This window comes from Schistocerca piceifrons, chromosome 3 (assembly GCF_021461385.2).
Source record: "Schistocerca piceifrons isolate TAMUIC-IGC-003096 chromosome 3, iqSchPice1.1, whole genome shotgun sequence".
Taxonomy (NCBI): Eukaryota; Metazoa; Arthropoda; class Insecta; order Orthoptera; family Acrididae; genus Schistocerca; species Schistocerca piceifrons.
Genome location: NC_060140.1, coordinates 218,962,657 through 218,980,072, shown reverse-complemented (window position 1 = coordinate 218,980,072; position 17,416 = coordinate 218,962,657).

Sequence of the window (17,416 nt, the reverse complement as noted above, 5' to 3'; positions counted from 1 at the left end):
CTGGGGAAATGTTGTTCGTCGAAGGTCGCCAAGGAGGAGTAAAGCCTCCAGTCGGCCTTAGTAAGCTGCCATTTGTGTGTGCACACAGTTGGGGTAGGAGTCAGCAAACGTATAGTACATGGGAAATGGTAGCTCGAGTCCGTATCAGAGAGAACGGACCGCCCGAGACGATGGGCAAGCTGGGCAGTGCAGAAGGATAGGTCCAAATGGGAATAGGTATGCATGGAGTCTGAAAGGAACTTGGGTGTTCCCATGTTAAGGCAGAAGAAGTTAAGCTGATTAAATAGGTCAGCCAAGAGGGCACCTCTCGGACAGGTTCTGGAAGAACCCCAAAGCAGATGGTGCGCATTAAAGTCACCAAGCAGCAAAAAGGGGTGAGGTAGCTGACCAATAAGCTGGAGAAAGTCTACCCTGGTTGCATTGTACGATGGAGGGATGTAAACGGTACAAAGGGAAAACGTCAAGTGAGGAAGGGAAAGGCGAACTGCAACAGCTCGAAGACAGGTAGTCAGGGGGATGAGTTGACTATGAACGTCATCCCGTCTGAGCAGCATGACTCCCCCATGAGATGGAATGCCGACTTTGGGGGAAGGTCAAACGGATCAGGAAGAAATGCGAGAGAGGACGCGAGGACGCAATTTTGTTTCTCGAAGGCAGAGAACAAGTGGACACTGCGATGCTAAGAGCAGTCGTAAACCCTCTTTGTTGGATCGATAACCTCGAATTTTCCATTGGAGGAGAGTCATGACGAAGAGAAAATGAAGAGGTGTCACCTCGATGGCAACCGAGTACCAGTCTTCGAAGACTCGCTGCTGCACAGCACAGAGGCAGGAGGATCGTGCTCCATAAGGTCTACAGGAGCGTTGCCACTCTTCTGCTGTCAGCCTGCAGAGTTCAGTGAAGCAAAACTGTTGGTAGTGCGCACTGGCAACACGGAGGTCGGCTGGGCGAGGGTATCACGTGGCAACGCCATTGAAGAGGATATTCGAGTCAGTCAAGGAGAAGACCGTTTATCTTTGCTTGATTTCTTCGAGCCTTTCCGGTTAGCAGAGGAAGACTCAGATGTTGGTTGACTGGAGGGATGTGGGAAGTCTTTGAGAGTATTCCTTCTGTCCTTTCCGGCCTGCCAGTTGTGTAGCTGGTGATTCCGCCCCATGAGGTGTAAGTCTGGCGGCGTATTGCACAGCTGAAGGAGGAGACGGGGATGCTACCATGACACTGGCTATTTCACAACCTCAGAGCTGAATTTGAGGTCGCATGGCTGAGTGGCCATATCCTTCATGGAGCGAGAGGTACTAAGACCAGTACTGTAGGAACCAGATGGTAGAATACAGGGTGTCCAACTAGTCGACAACTTGTGAGCGATCGGGTAATGAACTTTTTCCTTCACCCGAATCTCCTGGACAGCCCGCTCATCGAGATACATTGGCCAATCACGGTAGAAGGCGGCATGATCGCCATTGCAGTTGGTGCAGTGGGGAGAAGGAGGCGGACAATCACCCTCGTGAACATCCCTGCCACAGATTACACATTTGGATGAGTGTCGACAGGACTCTCTGGTGTGGTTGTAACGATGACAATGATAGCAGCGCATTGGGTTCGGTGTACATGGTCTGCCTGTGATAACGTCATAACCTGCTTTGATCTTTGATGGAAGAATCACTCTATCAAACGTGAGAAAGAGAGTGCATGTGGGCACTAAGGAAGCATTTACTTTTCACATCATCTGGTGGACGGCAATGACACCCTTATTAGAGAGATACGTTCGGATTTCTGCCTCTGCCAGACCATCGAGCAGCCTAGTGTAAATAACGCCACTGGAAGAATTCAGAGCTCTATGGGTCTCGACATGAACAAGTTAGCCGTGGAGAAGAGAAGCTGGCAGTTGTTGTGCTTGAGAATCAGTAGTAGTCTCCGAAAGCAAAGTACCATTGGGTAAAGGAGATCAGTATTTCAGAGGGCCAGCAACTGTATCAACGCTTTTCTGAATAATAAGTGGATTTACTGTAACAAAGGACTGACTGTCTTCAGTACGGGAAACCACGAGGAACCTTGGTGCAGTTGGGAGAGTCTTTGAATCTTTAGCCTCATTCCGTTTACTTTCCATAGCTGTTGACTGAAGATGATTGGCTCATTGCGAGAAAATCCCCCATGATTGCCAGCATCTCTGATGGCGCGCTCCTTTCAACTGGGGGCCCCCATCAGAAGGGAGCGCACCCGCCTTAGGTGACTGTTCACACCTCAGGTCGTACCTTCCGAACACCTGACAGAGGGACCAATCGGCAACTTGGAAAGGTAGCGGCTCAGGCAATCACACCTCCCTGGGCCTGGCCTCTACTATGGGGTATGTGTGAACCCTACCTGTCGACCTGGGGCTGGAAATTACACGTTACCCAACCATCTGTTAAGCGTCAGACGCATGGGACGGCCTTCAGGAGTTCACAGGGAGGAAGAAGAAGAAAAACAGGAACCTCAAACGCCAAAGCGGATGAAGGATAGGAAAAGGTGAACGAAGGAAGAAAAAAGGATCGAAAAACAGTAGTGAGACTGTTCCGATGTCAGCCACTGAAAATGCGGAACTCATGCCGAAAAACACCTCAATATTACCCAAGGGAGGGGGAAAAGATCAGCAAGAGGATGGACATGCAGCGTGGAAGGGAAAAAAGATGCTGCAAAGCCAAGCATGAACCAGCCAAAGAGCGGCGAGCCCCCTGGAGGATCCTAATACGGTAAGGAACGAAAGGAAGTTTTGGTGATCACGATACACATATTATCTGATCGCACACAATTTACGTATTTAGATACTGTTGCAATGTAAACATCACATTTCCTGACACATTTTAGAATACTATGACATTATAGACGTGGGAAAGTAATTGATTTGAGCCTTACAACATTTTTTCTTGTAGTTAATCTCAACTAGGTCCTAGATAATCGATGTAAACATCGCAATTTTCAAGATGCCGACTTGTTTTGCAGACATTTTAGGGTAGAGTGATGTCATGGAATAGGAAATAATTGTCAATTAATATAATTAATTATATTTTTCTAGTGTATAGCATGATGCATTATGTTTATCCCTCCTAGAATGGTGCTTGAGAAACAATTTTAATGCGAAAATATTTAATTTGAGGTGTATTGTGATTTACATCAGTAGTAGTCCTAATTAGTTACATTCAGGCTGTCAGTTTGCTTGCGTGCTTGCCTGCTTAGCAAAGTATTTTAGCTAAGGCGTATTTTTCTGCATTCATAAGCCTGGTTAGCTCAGTTTTATGACATCGATTCAACAGGTCCACCTTCTAAAAAGTCAATTGTTATTTGGCATGGAAAACTAGCATTTGAGTACATAGTTTAGAATTTTTAACACTAATTTGGAAATCAACATTCTGATATTTAACCTTTCTTTAGACTGCAGACATATTTTTGCAGACATTTAAGGATATTGTGAGCCTTGTCAAGCATCACTGATGTGGAGAATAGCTGGGAAGACTACTGTGACATTAGAGAAGCATCATGAATGTGAATAATTAATTTACGACTCTGTTGGGTCTTAAACTAAGTTTTGTAAATAGAATGAATCATTATAATTTTTACCAGTGCATTGTTCGTTTTCAACAGTGAGCCATCTTTCGGTGACAATAAGAAACTTATGGTGCAACAATGAATAATATGTTTTCTACAGTGCTGCAATCTGTTGCTGACACTAAGAAACTTGTGGTACAATAATGCAAGTAGGTTTGTTTTCTATAGTGCAGCCATGTGTTGGTGACAGGAGCAACTGGGATTTAAAACAGCAGTTGACAATATTTCACGTTTTTCAGTCTTTGTGAGATAGTATTTACGACAAAACTCATGTTTAACAAATACATATTCCTAATTCATTATTTATATTTTGAAAGCAAATGTTGCTTTTTAATTATCTATAGAGATATATGCTATCTACTCGTTCCAATATTCGTAGTGAGTGGTATGTACCTTCAAATGACTTACCAGTGTGACTGATGAGCCAACCCTTAAACGAATTTTTGAAAGTCAGTAATGCAAAGATAGTCGACCAAATTTATCACATTTCATGAAAACCGTGTTTGACACTTATGACGGCATTATGCATTGCACATATTATTCATATGACATCAACAGACCACAGCTTCTCTACAGTACAGCGGTGGGAAAACTACATTACATGCAACTGGCTGTCGAGCGGAGGGTGGGTGGGGTGGGGGAGGGGGATGCAGGGGCATAGCGTACGTGGGCAGATGTGACTCCCGGAATGACCTTAATGATAAGGTGGCACTTATGCTGATCCCAGCAAAATATAACAAACACAACATCATTCCCGGAATGATGTTGGTAATAAGATAGTGCCGATATTTAGTCTGGCTAGCCCCGGCAGTGACCCACCACTTCCCACATCTGTCATTTATTTCTGGCCAGGCCCTAAAAATATCATAAATTTGGATAAAATCAGTGATGATGAGTAGGTGCGGCCCTCTTGTTAGTGAAGTTTAGGAGAGAAATGCAGTATTGGATATTTGTGTCGTCAAGTTACAAAGGGGTACCTGAGATTGACAGTTATTTGTTCACATTTCTTTTGGCAGTCTAAGTTAGTTTGCTTTGTGTCTCGCTCCCACTGGTTTTTCAAATTTTGACGTACCGACTGTAAGTTGACGACCTTTTCGCAAGGGCGCCAATACCTGTCAGCGCTGCCTCTTAATCAAAGAGAATATGCTGCGCCACCGGTGTGAGTGCTGGGAGGAGCGATAATTCGCCGTCTTGATTGCTCTTTAAACTTCTTCCCAGCATCCACCAACGGGGGCGCAACATGTTCTCTTTGCTTAAGGGGCAGCGCTGATGGCTTCTGGCGGGCGCAGTGGGCGTGGCCTATATTCGGTGTCCCATTTATCTTGACTAACTTCTTTTCCAAAACCAAATTAAAAATTGTATCATGCAAACATTGTTTAGCTACCAGGGGGACATAAACCCGAGTGATTGCCTTTCTTGTAACTTTTCGTGACGAAGATACGAACAGCTGTACATATTTATTAAGTTAATTCGGTAATCCGCTTGCTCTCCTCAATACCTGTTCAACAGCGTACCACAGTGTACCATTCACGTAAACAAGACACTATTGAAAATGTGCTACAAAACTGACTTTTAGTCTTCTGTACTGGCACATAGTGCATGTAACCGGAGTAACGTAATTCGTCCACTTGCTGGAGCTAACATTTAACAGATGCAAACACAAGGAAAATGCTCACCGCTCAATGAGTCAACAGTCTTCAGTTGAAGGTTTATGTGAGTACAATGTACACTAACTTCGAGAAAATAGAAATACTAGCCAACTACGGAGAATGTAAGTTAAACCGTCAACTGAAAATGACAGGAGTGTCTTTTCCTTGTTTCCGTTTTTTACTGGCAACTCCAGCAAGTTAACGAGTTACGTTACCCCAGATATCTGCATTGCGTCCAAGTGCATGTGAGTAGACGTCAATTTTGTGTCAGCCGAATGCATCGTCCTGCAAAGAAATAAGGGGTAGTCAAATGAAAATGAGACATATGGAAAAACAGTAAGTAAACTGGTTATTGTCTCAAAAAGTAATCACCGTAATTGTCAATACACTTATCCCACGGGACCGATGGCCCTTGTAGTCCAGTCACTTCAATCCCGCAAACCAACCAACGTATCCCTCTGTGAAACAAGACGGTCTGTGACTTCATGAAAAAGTGTTGGCGGTTGCCTGCGGAGCCTTGATTGTACCAAGTCGAGAACCTCTTCGTCCGGGGCAAATCGACTTCCACGAATGTCATTTTTCAGGACTCTAAAAATGTAGGCGGGCCCACATGTTGCCAAGGTTGTTTCGAGTACGCGCAAAAGTTGCGCTGGCAAACCCTTACACATACTCGAAGCAGTTTCGATCCCTTTCCATCCGATTTCCACATTTTTGGAGTCCTGAAGAAAGACTTCGTGACCATCGATCTGTTTCGGACAAAGAGATTCTCGCCTTGGTACAATCATGGTTCCGTAGGCAACCGCAAACACTTTTTCATGAAGGCACAGACCGTCTTGTCCCACAGTGAGATAAGTGTATTGACATTTATGGTGGTTACTTTTGAAACAATAAACAGTTTGCTTAGTTTTTTGTCGTCTGTCTTGTTTTCATTTGACTGACCTTTATACATGCCTGCCTGATACCTTGGTTTATTATTGTTTCGTCTCTTTTTGAAGTGCCTGTTTGAGTATTTTGATGTCTTCATATACACTTCTGGTTTCGTGCATAAGCTGAATGGGCATTCTCACTTGTCCGTTATTGTCCATAGTCTATTTCTAATGAACAGGTCAAAGGCTTTTTTGAAGTCAATGAAAGTAACATGTGTTTGTAACCTGATTTCTCGTCGTTTCTCTAAAATTCTCTTCATGTTTTGATGTTAAATACATTATCGCTGCACGAGCTTCCTTTCCTAAACTCACTTCGCTCTTCTCCCAAACATGAATCTGTTATCATTTCAAGCAATTCTTTATTATTTTTAAGCAAGCTTTGTAAACTGTGTTTCTGAGACTTACACTCTCTGTCACGTGACTTCTTTGACCCTTTTTGAAAAATAGAAATTACTGCGCAGTTTTCCAGTCATCAGGCATTTTGTAAATTCGACAGCATTCATTAAAACGAATGTATCAGTCTTAGTACGTACAGTGTCCTTTCATGCTTAATAAGTTCAGCATTTATTCCATCTGGGTCACAACGTTTGCGATTTTTAAAACTTTTCAGAAACTGTTAAGCCTCATATGAGGTTAATGAATCAAATGTCTTGCTATAACAGGGTGTTAGGTATTTTGTATTTATTGAGCGGTTTCACTGTACCATAAATTGTTATGATGTTGTATCCACTGTTCTTTATTAATTACAGTATTTAATTTCTTTCACATTTTACATGGAATGTTCTATTTTCCATGTGCATCATATTAAATATTTGTAATTATTTCTCCTTTTCTTATTATCTGCTTAGCATGCTTCCGCTGATGTTCTGTTTCTTGTGTTCTCTCTTGTAGCAGACGTTGATAAGATTTTTTTGTTTTTGGTTCACAGAATCCTCGATATATAATCTTTTGTATTGCTCCACTCAGCCTCTACATCATCTGCAGTTGGAATTTGTACCAGGTATTCTTGTAGTCTCGTTTGGTACAGTTTCTTGAAACTCTCTTCCTGTAATAAATATACCCTGGATACTTCTGAAAAAGCTGATTTTTCTTTTAACAAATTTATTACCTCTTGCTATTAAATTTATTGTTCCAACTAAGATGAAGTAGTCTGAACATGCAGGGCGTATCATAATTAATAGCGTAAACACATACAGTTGAAAGTACACGACACTAGAAGCCTTAAGTTATGTACTTTAGAACCTATGTTTGAGGGACAACTTTTTTCTTCTGTTGGCCCTTACTACTCCTCTCAAACAATGGAGAGCAGAGACCGTGCAGCAGAAGATATTTGTTTCGCAGTATCGAAGATGAAGAAGTGCTCATACCTCTTAAGTTATGCAGTTATGCATGTAAAGTCCACTTTTACTGAGACTTTTTTTTCTTCTTCTAGTATCGTGTGCTTTCCACTGTACGCGTTTACCCCATTAATTATATCACACCCTGTATACCTTTCCCTTTATACGCCTTTGTCTTGTACTTGATTCTTCAATTTTGATTTTACTATAAAATAATCAGTTATTGATTTAAAACCCCGTCAAGTCCACGTATATTTATGAAAGTATTTTTTTCCTAAAAAATGAATTACATGTTTGCATGATTTCTGTATAGATAAATAAACTTCCACATACACTATGCTTTCAAATTTTTTGCCTGGGACGTATCGTAAGGCGCCTCTACCAGCTAGCTTGTTATTTGGCTGTACTTCTGTGCAGTTCAGCTTAGGGTATGAAGGTAGCAGCCACTTGAAACTAAGCTAACAGGTCAATTTGATTTTAGCATCCGACTGCAAACGCGACGAACGCACGATGAATTGTAACGTTGGGAAAGCCTATACTGCAACATTAGATAATGCAAGTTTCAGTTGTGCACTTGGACTCTTTTCCTTTAGTTTTCTTTGCGTTGATGAATGTGGTTGTCTTTGTCCCTCTGAATCTAAGTAAGAGCAAGATTATGATGTGCGTTTGAAGTATATTCTCGCTAACTTGCGATATATTATAGAAATAGTGGTTGTTCATACAACGAGTATTTGTACATCATCTTCCAACAACCACTGCTTTAGCATCTTGTTTAACTCCCTGTGACTTCTGATCCAGTTATTCCTGAGGTTCTCTTCTTCACCATCAGTTTTCTTGAAAGCTGGCTGCTAACAGCGAGCTCGTCGGCTTCTGGTCATGCAGCCAAATTACAGCAGAGACAATTCAATGATCGGTCCGCTAGTTACTTTTATATTGGGAATCTTATGTCACGTCTGCCATCAAGACTAGTAGTTTTGCTGTGACAGGTCGCGAATAAACTCTCACATACGAACGGTAGTCATATGGTTTTAATTAACACCTCGAAAAAATGGAGTGACGTTGTAAGTTTTCCTACCCCTGTCACATACCTTCAGCTTACAAAAATTTATTATAATTCAAATTGTCGGGATGAATAGGGTAGTACTGACATGAAATATTGCTTTTTCAGACTTATTTTATTACAAATCTCAGACGTGCATTTCCAAAATTAGCATACAGATAAAATTACTAAAAAAACGAACACGAAACAACACTCCATGACAGCCCCCCAGGGGGTCCACAACTCTTTTGTGGACACGTGCGTAGCGAGCATGGGACCCCGAGCTAATGTGGCCCTCCTTCCTTTCCGGGTTGCATACCTTCCCTTCCCTTTCCGCATCCTTCCCCGTCCCCCATCTTCGCCCCCCCCCCTCACCTCTGGCTCTTTCCTTCCCTTTCTCCCCCTCTGGGAGTATAGTTTGTGCCTACGTCCGGAGACGGACGCCCGAAACTGTTCCAATTTCCTTGCTTTCTACACTTGCAAGTCCTCATCCTTCCTCTGTCCTTCTCTTTTCCTTCCCTCTTCTCCTTGCCCTTTTCTCCGCTGCGGCGTTTGAGACCCCTTCTTCTTTCCTTTCCCTTTCTCTTTTTTCCTCCCTGTGCGTGTCTGAAGGCCGACCCACGCACTTCCATGCGTAGCCGGTGACGGGGTAACGCGTAATTCCCCGCCCCGGGTAGACAGGTAGGACACGTACGTACCCCCTGGTAACGGCCAGGCCCAGGGAGGGGTGATTACCCGAGCTGATACCTTCCGCAAGTGCCGATTGGTCCCTCCGTCCGTTTGTCGGGAGGTGTGACCTGAGGTGTGAACAATCACCTAAGGTGGGTGTGCCCTTGGTGAGGGCCCCCACAAGGGTGGAGCACGCCATCGGAGACGCTGGTAATCATGGGGGATTCTTCCGCAATGGTTTCCTCACCTTCCACTATGTCTGCTCACAAACGTAAGTTCACTGAGTCTCAGCCACAGACGGTTCTTCCATCGTTGCCACAGTTCCTTGTTGTTTCTCGGTCTGACGAAGGTCACGACTTCTCCACGGTCAACCCTTTCATTATTCAGAAAGGTGTCGACGCAATTGCAGGTCCTGTAAAGTCTTGTTCCAGATTACGGAATGGCACCCTGTTGTTAGAAACACACAGTGCCCTCCAGGCTCAAAAATTGCTGCGTACTTCTCTGCTCCTCACCTTCCCTGTCCGGGTGGAACCGCACCGTACCTTAAATTCCTCGCATGGAGTCGTCTATACACGCTCACTCGATGGATTGTCTGACGAAGAAATTCAGCACTACCTGTCTGACCAGGGCGTAACGGCTGTTCATCGGGTTATGAAAAGGGTTGACACGAACATCATTCCAACCCGCAGTGTCTTCTTGACATTTGACAAAGTTCAACTCCCATCGAAAATCAAAGCAGGCTATGAGATAATTACCGTTCGCCCTTACGTCCCAAACCCTACGCGTTGCTATCGATGTCAGCGGTTCAATCACACCAGCCAGTCCTGTTCCAATCCGGCCAAATGTGTTACGTGTGGCAAGGATGCCCATGAGGGTGCTTGTCCCCCTCCATCCCCTCGCTGCATCAACTATGGGTGACCACGCTGCTTCCTCTCGAGATTGCCCCGTTTTTAAGGACGAAAAGCTCATCCAGGAAATAAGAGTGAAGGAAAAGGTGTCGACCTTTGCTGCTCGAAAATTATTCGCCAGTCGACAGCCCACCGTGCCTCAGACAGGAAAATACAGCACTGTCCTTGCTTCTCCTCGGCCAACAAAGGAGGCGGCCACGCAGACTTGCGACCTCACCTTTAGTACCACGGTCGTCAGATCGGCCAGCGCAAAGATCGCCCGTTCAACCTCACTACTTTCGCCTGCCCACTCTATGGCTCACCCTTCGTCGGGTTCTGCTAAATCTCGAGCCCAAAAGTCAGACGCCAAGTCTTCGAAAAAAGAGCATACTCGTGAAGAGTTTTTACGTACCGCAACTTCACAACCATCGGTTCCTCCTTCATCTAAACATCATACTTCCAAGAAGGCTACGAAGAAACACAGTTCCTCTCCTTCTCCGCCAAGGCGTGTCCCATCTACAGCACCACCTGGCGGAAATCGCCCTCGGCCGTCTACTGTGTCGCCGAGGCGCACTGCTGGTGGCCGGTCAAGCGGCCGATCGCTGGTGGCAGGAGCTGCTCCTGACCAACCTATGGATCAGGATCTTCTGCCTTCGACTGAATGCCATTCCATGCTGTCGGTTGCAAGCTCTGAGCAGTCGTTGAGTTGACAGCACCCTTGGTCACATTCCTGCATTTTCTGTTCACCTTATGTCCATTATCCACTGGAATATCCGCGGCATTCGAGCCAATCGGGATGAATTGTCGATCCTCTTACGATCCTACTCTCCGGTCATCTTCTGCCTTCAGGAAACAAAGCTGCATCCCCATGACCGCTTTGTTCTCCCTCATTTTCAGTCCGTCTGATATGACCTCCCCTCTGTTGAAGGCACTCCAGCCCATGGAGGACTCATGATTCTTCTCCATGATACTATCCATTATCACCCAATCCCCTTAAACAGTTCCTTCCAAGCTGTCGCCGTCCGTCTTTCCCTTTCTGGATACACGTTCTCTCTTTGTACGGTATACATTCCATCGTCCACACCAATGGCACGAGCTGCTCTCCTTCATCTTCTTGGTCAGCTTCCACCCCCCTATTTGCTGGTTGGGGACTTAAATGCCCACCACCCGTTTTGGGGATCTCCACATCCTTGTCCCCGTGGCTCACTATTGCTAGACGTCTTCCACCAAGCGGATCTAGTTTGCCTCAACACTGGGGTCCCCACATTTTTGTCTGCCTCCACGACAAATTTATCTCATTTGGACCTTGTGGTCGGTACTGTTCCGCTAGCTCGGCGCTTCGAATGGTTCGCCCTTGATGATACACACTCGAGTGACCACTTTCCATGTGTTCTTAGGCTGCAGCCTCAACTGCCATATATGCGCTCGCGACGCTGGAAGTTTGCCCAAGCCGATTGGACACTTTTTTCGTCTCTAGCGACATTCGATGACCGTCGCTTTCCCAGCGTCGACGATGAGGTCACACATATTACCGACGTTATTCTTACAGCTGCGGAACGTTCAATACCACGCACCTCCGACTTGCCCCGGCGCCCCCCAGTTCCTTGGTGGAACGAGGCATGTCGTGACGCAATACGTGAGCGGCGACGTGCTCTTCGCATTTTCCGTCACCATCCAACTTTGGCCAACTGTATCCGATATAAGCAGGTCCGTGCGCGATGCCGTCGCGTCATCCGCGATAGCAAGAAGGCAAGCTGGAAATTCTTTATTAGCTCCTTTAACACCTTCACTCCCTCCTCGGAAGTTTGGAGTCGGCTTCGACGGTTCTCAGGCGCGCCTAGTTTCTCCCCGGTCTCTGGGCTCACTGTCGCTCATGATACATTAGTCGACCCCGTCGCAATTTCTTACTCACTGGGTCAGCACTTTGCTGAGATTTCGAGCTCTTCAAATTACCCGCCAGCGTTTCTGCCGAAGAAACGTGCAGCGGAAGTGCGACATCTTGCTTTCTCCTCTCAAAATCACGAAAGCTACAATACTGTTTTCTCCATGCGGGAACTCCAACATGCCCTCTCTTCTTCTCGCTCCTCCGCCCCAGGACCGGATGGTATCCACGTCCAAATGTTGCTGCATTTATCAACCCATAGTCTGCGTTACCTCCTTCGCCTTTATAATCGAATTTGGACCGACAGTACCTTTCCCAGACGATGGCGGGAAGCTATTGTCGTTCCCGTTCCGAAACCTGGAAAGGACAAACATCTCCCCTCTAGCTATCGCCCCATTTCTCTCACGAGTAGTGTCTGTAAGGTTTTGGAGCGTATGGTGAATTACCGTTTAGCTTGGTGGCTGGAATCCCGCAGTCTTTTAACATCTGCCCAATGCGGATTCCGAAAGCATCGTTCTGCAGTTGACCATCTTGTTGCTCTCTCCACTTACATCATGAACAATTTTCTCCGGAAACGCCAAACGGTAGCAATATTTTTTGATCTGGAGAGAGCATACGATACCTGTTGGAGGACAGGCATCCTCCGCACACTGTTCTCTTGGGGCTTTCGGGGCCGGCTGCCCCTTTTTCTTCGTGAATTTATGGCAGAGCGCACATTGACGGTGCGGGTTTACACTACTCTCTCCCGTACTTTCTCCCAAGAAAACGGGGTACCCCAGGGCTCCGTGCTGAGTGTTGTACTGTTTGCGATCGCCATAAATCCAATTATGGATTGTCTCCTTCCTGATGTCTCGGGCTCCCTCTTTGTGGACGATTTTGCGATCTACTACAGCTCTCAACGGACCAGCCTTCTTGAAAGACGTCTTCAAGGATGTCTCGATCGCCTCCACTCGTGGAGCATCGAAACCGGCTTCCGTTTCTCACCCAGTAAGACCGTTTGTGTTAATTTTTGGCGACGTAAGGAGTTTCTTCCGCCCTCCTTACATCTCGGTCCTGTCAACCTTCCGTTTTCCGACGTCGCTAAATTCTTGGGTCTTATGTTTGACAGAAAACTGTGCTGGTCCTCCCACGTTTCCTATCTTTCGGCTCGCTGTCTGCGTTCCCTTAACACCCTCCGTGTCCTGAATGGTACCTCCTGGGGAGCAGACCGAGTGGTCCTTCTCCGCCTCTATCGTACCTTAGTGCGCTCGAAATTGGATTATGGAAGCATAGTCTACTCCTCTGCTCGGCCGTCTATTCTTCGGCGTCTCGACTCTATCCACCACCGTGGATTACGTTTAGTGTCTGGAGCTTTTTACACCAGCCCTGTGGAAAGCCTTTATGCTGAGACTGCTGAACCTCCGCTGTCCAATCGGCGGGCAGTCCTTCTGAGTCGTTATGCTAGCCATCTGTCTTCTATGCCTGCTAATCCAGCCCATGACCTTTTTTTCGACGCCTCCTTTGATGTAAGGTATGCAGGCCGCTCCTCCTCCCTACTACCCCCGGGAGTTCGCTTCCGTCAACTGCTCCATTCTCTTTCCTTCCGCTTTCCTAAAACCTTCTTGACAACTTGGGGTACAGCACCGTCTTGGCTCCGTCCCCGGATCTACTGGCTCCGTGACCTATGTCAATTCCCCAAGGATGGTACCCCTACACTTGTTTACCGTCGGGCATTTGCTGCTCTATGTGCACAAATGACGGACGCCACATTTATTTACACCGACGGCTCGAAAACATCGTTAGGTGTAGGGAGTGCCTATATTGTTGGCGACACCCCAAATCACTTTCGGCTTCCCGACCGGTGTTCGGTTTATACTGCGGAGCTTTACGCTGTTCTCCAGGCTGTCCACTACATCCGCCGCCATCAGCGGGTACAGTACGTAATCTGCTCAGATTCTCTCAGCTCTCTCCTCAGTCTCCAAGCTCTTTACCCTGTGCACCCTCTGGTCCACCGGATTCAGGACTGTCTGCGCTTGCTCCACCTGGGGGGCGTCTCAGTGGCGTTCCTCTGGCTCCCGGGACACGCTGGTATCTGTGGGAATGGTGTGGCCGATATAGCGGCCAAGGCTGCAGTCTCTCTTCCTCGGCCAGCTATTCAGTCTCTTCCGTTTACCGATCTACGGAGCGGTTTATGTCGCCAAGTTGCTCATTTATGGCATGCACATTGGTCAACACTTCCCCATAATAAATTGCGGGAAGTGAAAGCCCTTCCTTGCGCTTGGACCTCTTCCTCCCGAACGCGTCGTAGGGAGGAGGTAATTTTAGCTAGACTCCGGATGGGGCACTGTCTTTTTAGCCATAGACATCTTTTAAGCGGCGATCCTCCCCCACTCTGTCCCCACTGCTCTCAGCTGTGGACGGTCAGTCACCTTTTAATTGAATGCCCCTATTTTAATCCGTTACACTCCTGTCTACAGCTATCGCCTGATCTATCGTCGATTTTAGCAGATGACACGCGCTCAGCCGACCGCGTTCTCCAGTTTATTAGTCACAGTGAAATGACGTCAGTCATTTGAAGCTATTTTGGGGACAACCAACCCCTTTCTGTTGTGGATTTTTAAGCATTCCTTCTGCTTTTAGTTTCTCAAATTTTATGACTTTGTTCCCATTGCTGCTGGTTTTAAATTTCGGTTTTTTTCCTTTTCCCTAAGTCACGGGCTGGGCGCTAATGACCATAGAAGTTTTGCGCCCTAAAACCACAAAAAAAAAAACTCCATGACAGATGAAGTCGATGGCTGCCAAAGTTATAAATGGGGAAGGGCGTCAAAAGCTAAAACAATTCCTCCGTCAGGGTAATAGCAATAACTTTTTCTGTGAGGTACTGAGTGAGATTTTGAACCGCTAGCTGAACGTCAACATACCATCGGCTGGTTGAAATACAGGGATGCAGGTCAGATGGACTCGCTGCAGTGAAGACTAAGTCCTCAGACAAAGACTACTAAGAGGCCCGGGCCACAAGTGCGCAACTGCAAAGGCTGCGGCTTGCCTACGCTGACGTCGAGATGTGCAGACAATCGCGGCTGGTGTGGCGGAAGACTGTCCTCTGTGGCGGCTCTCCTTCGCCGAATGTACAGCGTATTTCAGCTGAACTGCCCAGACCGTCCTTTACGGTGGATGTCCATCGAATTCCTCAAAGATCTCTCCTCTCCTCTCCTCTCTCCGCGACACCAAATTCTCGTGGAGTCGCCAAAAATTGTCCTCTCCAATGGCCAAGCTCCCCGCGCAAATTGCGCCAGTGGCTCACTTATAATGAAACATCCCCTTTTGTACTATTTATGCATGACTGTGCTTAAACTGACACACAATATTTTTAGCGCAACGCAATCTGACTATCAAAGATCCCTGCTAAAGAATGGCCCTGACTAACATTAAACTATACCTCTCACAAATCACTTACCTCACAAAAATCTTCGCTGCTCAAGCTACTGCAATACAGCGAGCGCCACTACTGCCAGCTAAATAAAAGATTCAAACTATGGAAGGCACTAACTACTGATAGGGATAGTTAGCAAAATGAAAGATATTAATAGAGAACAAACAATGTATTTACCTTGATATCATCATATACAAATATAGCAGTTCATGACAAATTTCAAAAATCCGCCATCTCTCTCCCCACATCCACCACTGCTGGCGGCTCACCTCCAACTGCGCAACGCTACGCGCTGTTCACAGCCAGCTGCCTAACACTACAATGGCGAGTATTACAACAATGCAAAGCAGCCACAGACTGCACACAGCACAGCCAGTGATTTTCATATTGAGCGCTACGTAACGTTGCCAATAAGAAAACATAAACAGCCTACTTACATAGTGAAAACATAAACAGCCTACTTACATAGAGAAAACATAAACAGCCTACTTACATAGCCCCCATGCTCCCCACAAAAAATTTTACAAATTGGGTTGGGCAGTGGCCAATACAGATTTGAAAAAATTTTACATAATTACAATAACAAAGAAATCAAATGCACACACTTATTGATACAATGTTGGTCAAAAGCTAAAAATTTCTCACAGTCCATAAAGACAGTCCTAATCGTACATAACAGGAGAATAGCAGTGTTTTTCTCAAAGTCTGAGCAGTAAAAGAAAATGCACACGGAAGTAGTGGATTTCCATGCAGTCTTGAAGAAGTAGTGTTGTCCTTCCAACGGAAAGACAGTGCTGACTCGACATGCAGACAGGTAATTGGCCACAACAGAGTAAACCCACAGCAGAGTCAGTCGACATTTTGAAGAATATTGGTAGTTAGGTCATCACAGAGCAGACCCACTGTAGTCCTGGTAGAGATTGTGGTATTGGTGGGCCACCAGAGGTGCAGACCCACTGCAGTCCTTGTAGAAATAATGATATTGATGGATCATCAAAGATGTAGACCCACTGTAGTCCTTGTAGAGATAGCCAGCAGCCATCTGTTGTGACTGTGCAGGTGCACAATCACCATTGAAGAGTCTTGCGGACAATGTAGCAAGTCCATAAACCACCACTGGTACACTCACAAAGTTTCTGGAATTGTCCTTAGAACCAGCAATGCTGTTATCCAGTCCCTTGCTGAATCATTAACACACGTGCAAACACTAACAGTCCCTACTTCTCACATATTGTCCACATACTATGACCAACAGAAAAGTGTGCAGTGAAATGAATGCTTACAAGTTACTTAATTTGATTAACTGGCGTCAATTACAATTATATAACATAAGAATACAATTACAAAGATACAAAATACATCATTAAAAACATAACAATATAGATAACATTTGTAGTACAGGCTTTACAAAAGAATAGAAATTGACATATACGTCAGTGTTACAGGAATTATGACATGAGTACATACATAGAAGATCAGAATAACTTGCGAAACATCAACTTCACACATGAGCATTTAAACAGAATGAATAATGTCTAACATCTTTACAAAGTAAATAACATATTATTAATACCAATTATATTTGAGGATAACAGTATTCCTCATCATAGTGAATGTAGCTTAATATTAAAAGAAGAAGAAATTCTATGAAACTACACAGAGACAGGAAGAAAACAAATACACAAGGGTACACAAACATATAGTGGGATAATACAAAAGGAAAGGACAGGGTTTGTTGTACTGCAGTATTTTGCAAACAAAACTTTCTTTACTTCTTGGAGATCTCCCTTCATTCAACATTATTCCCAAAAAGTCCTATCTATACCTGCTTTCTGTATTCTATTCATATTTTTTTCAATATAATTATTTCTCATTGCACAATACTCATTTTGGCCCAAGTCTGTTTCATATAACTTCGCAACGCATTCTTTACCTACTCTCCATAGTCAGTTTCTTATATAGTCTACCCCTCTTAAGCTAACTTAAATCTACTGAGCTCAGATGCTAAACTAAGGGACGAGGCAATGCAGCAG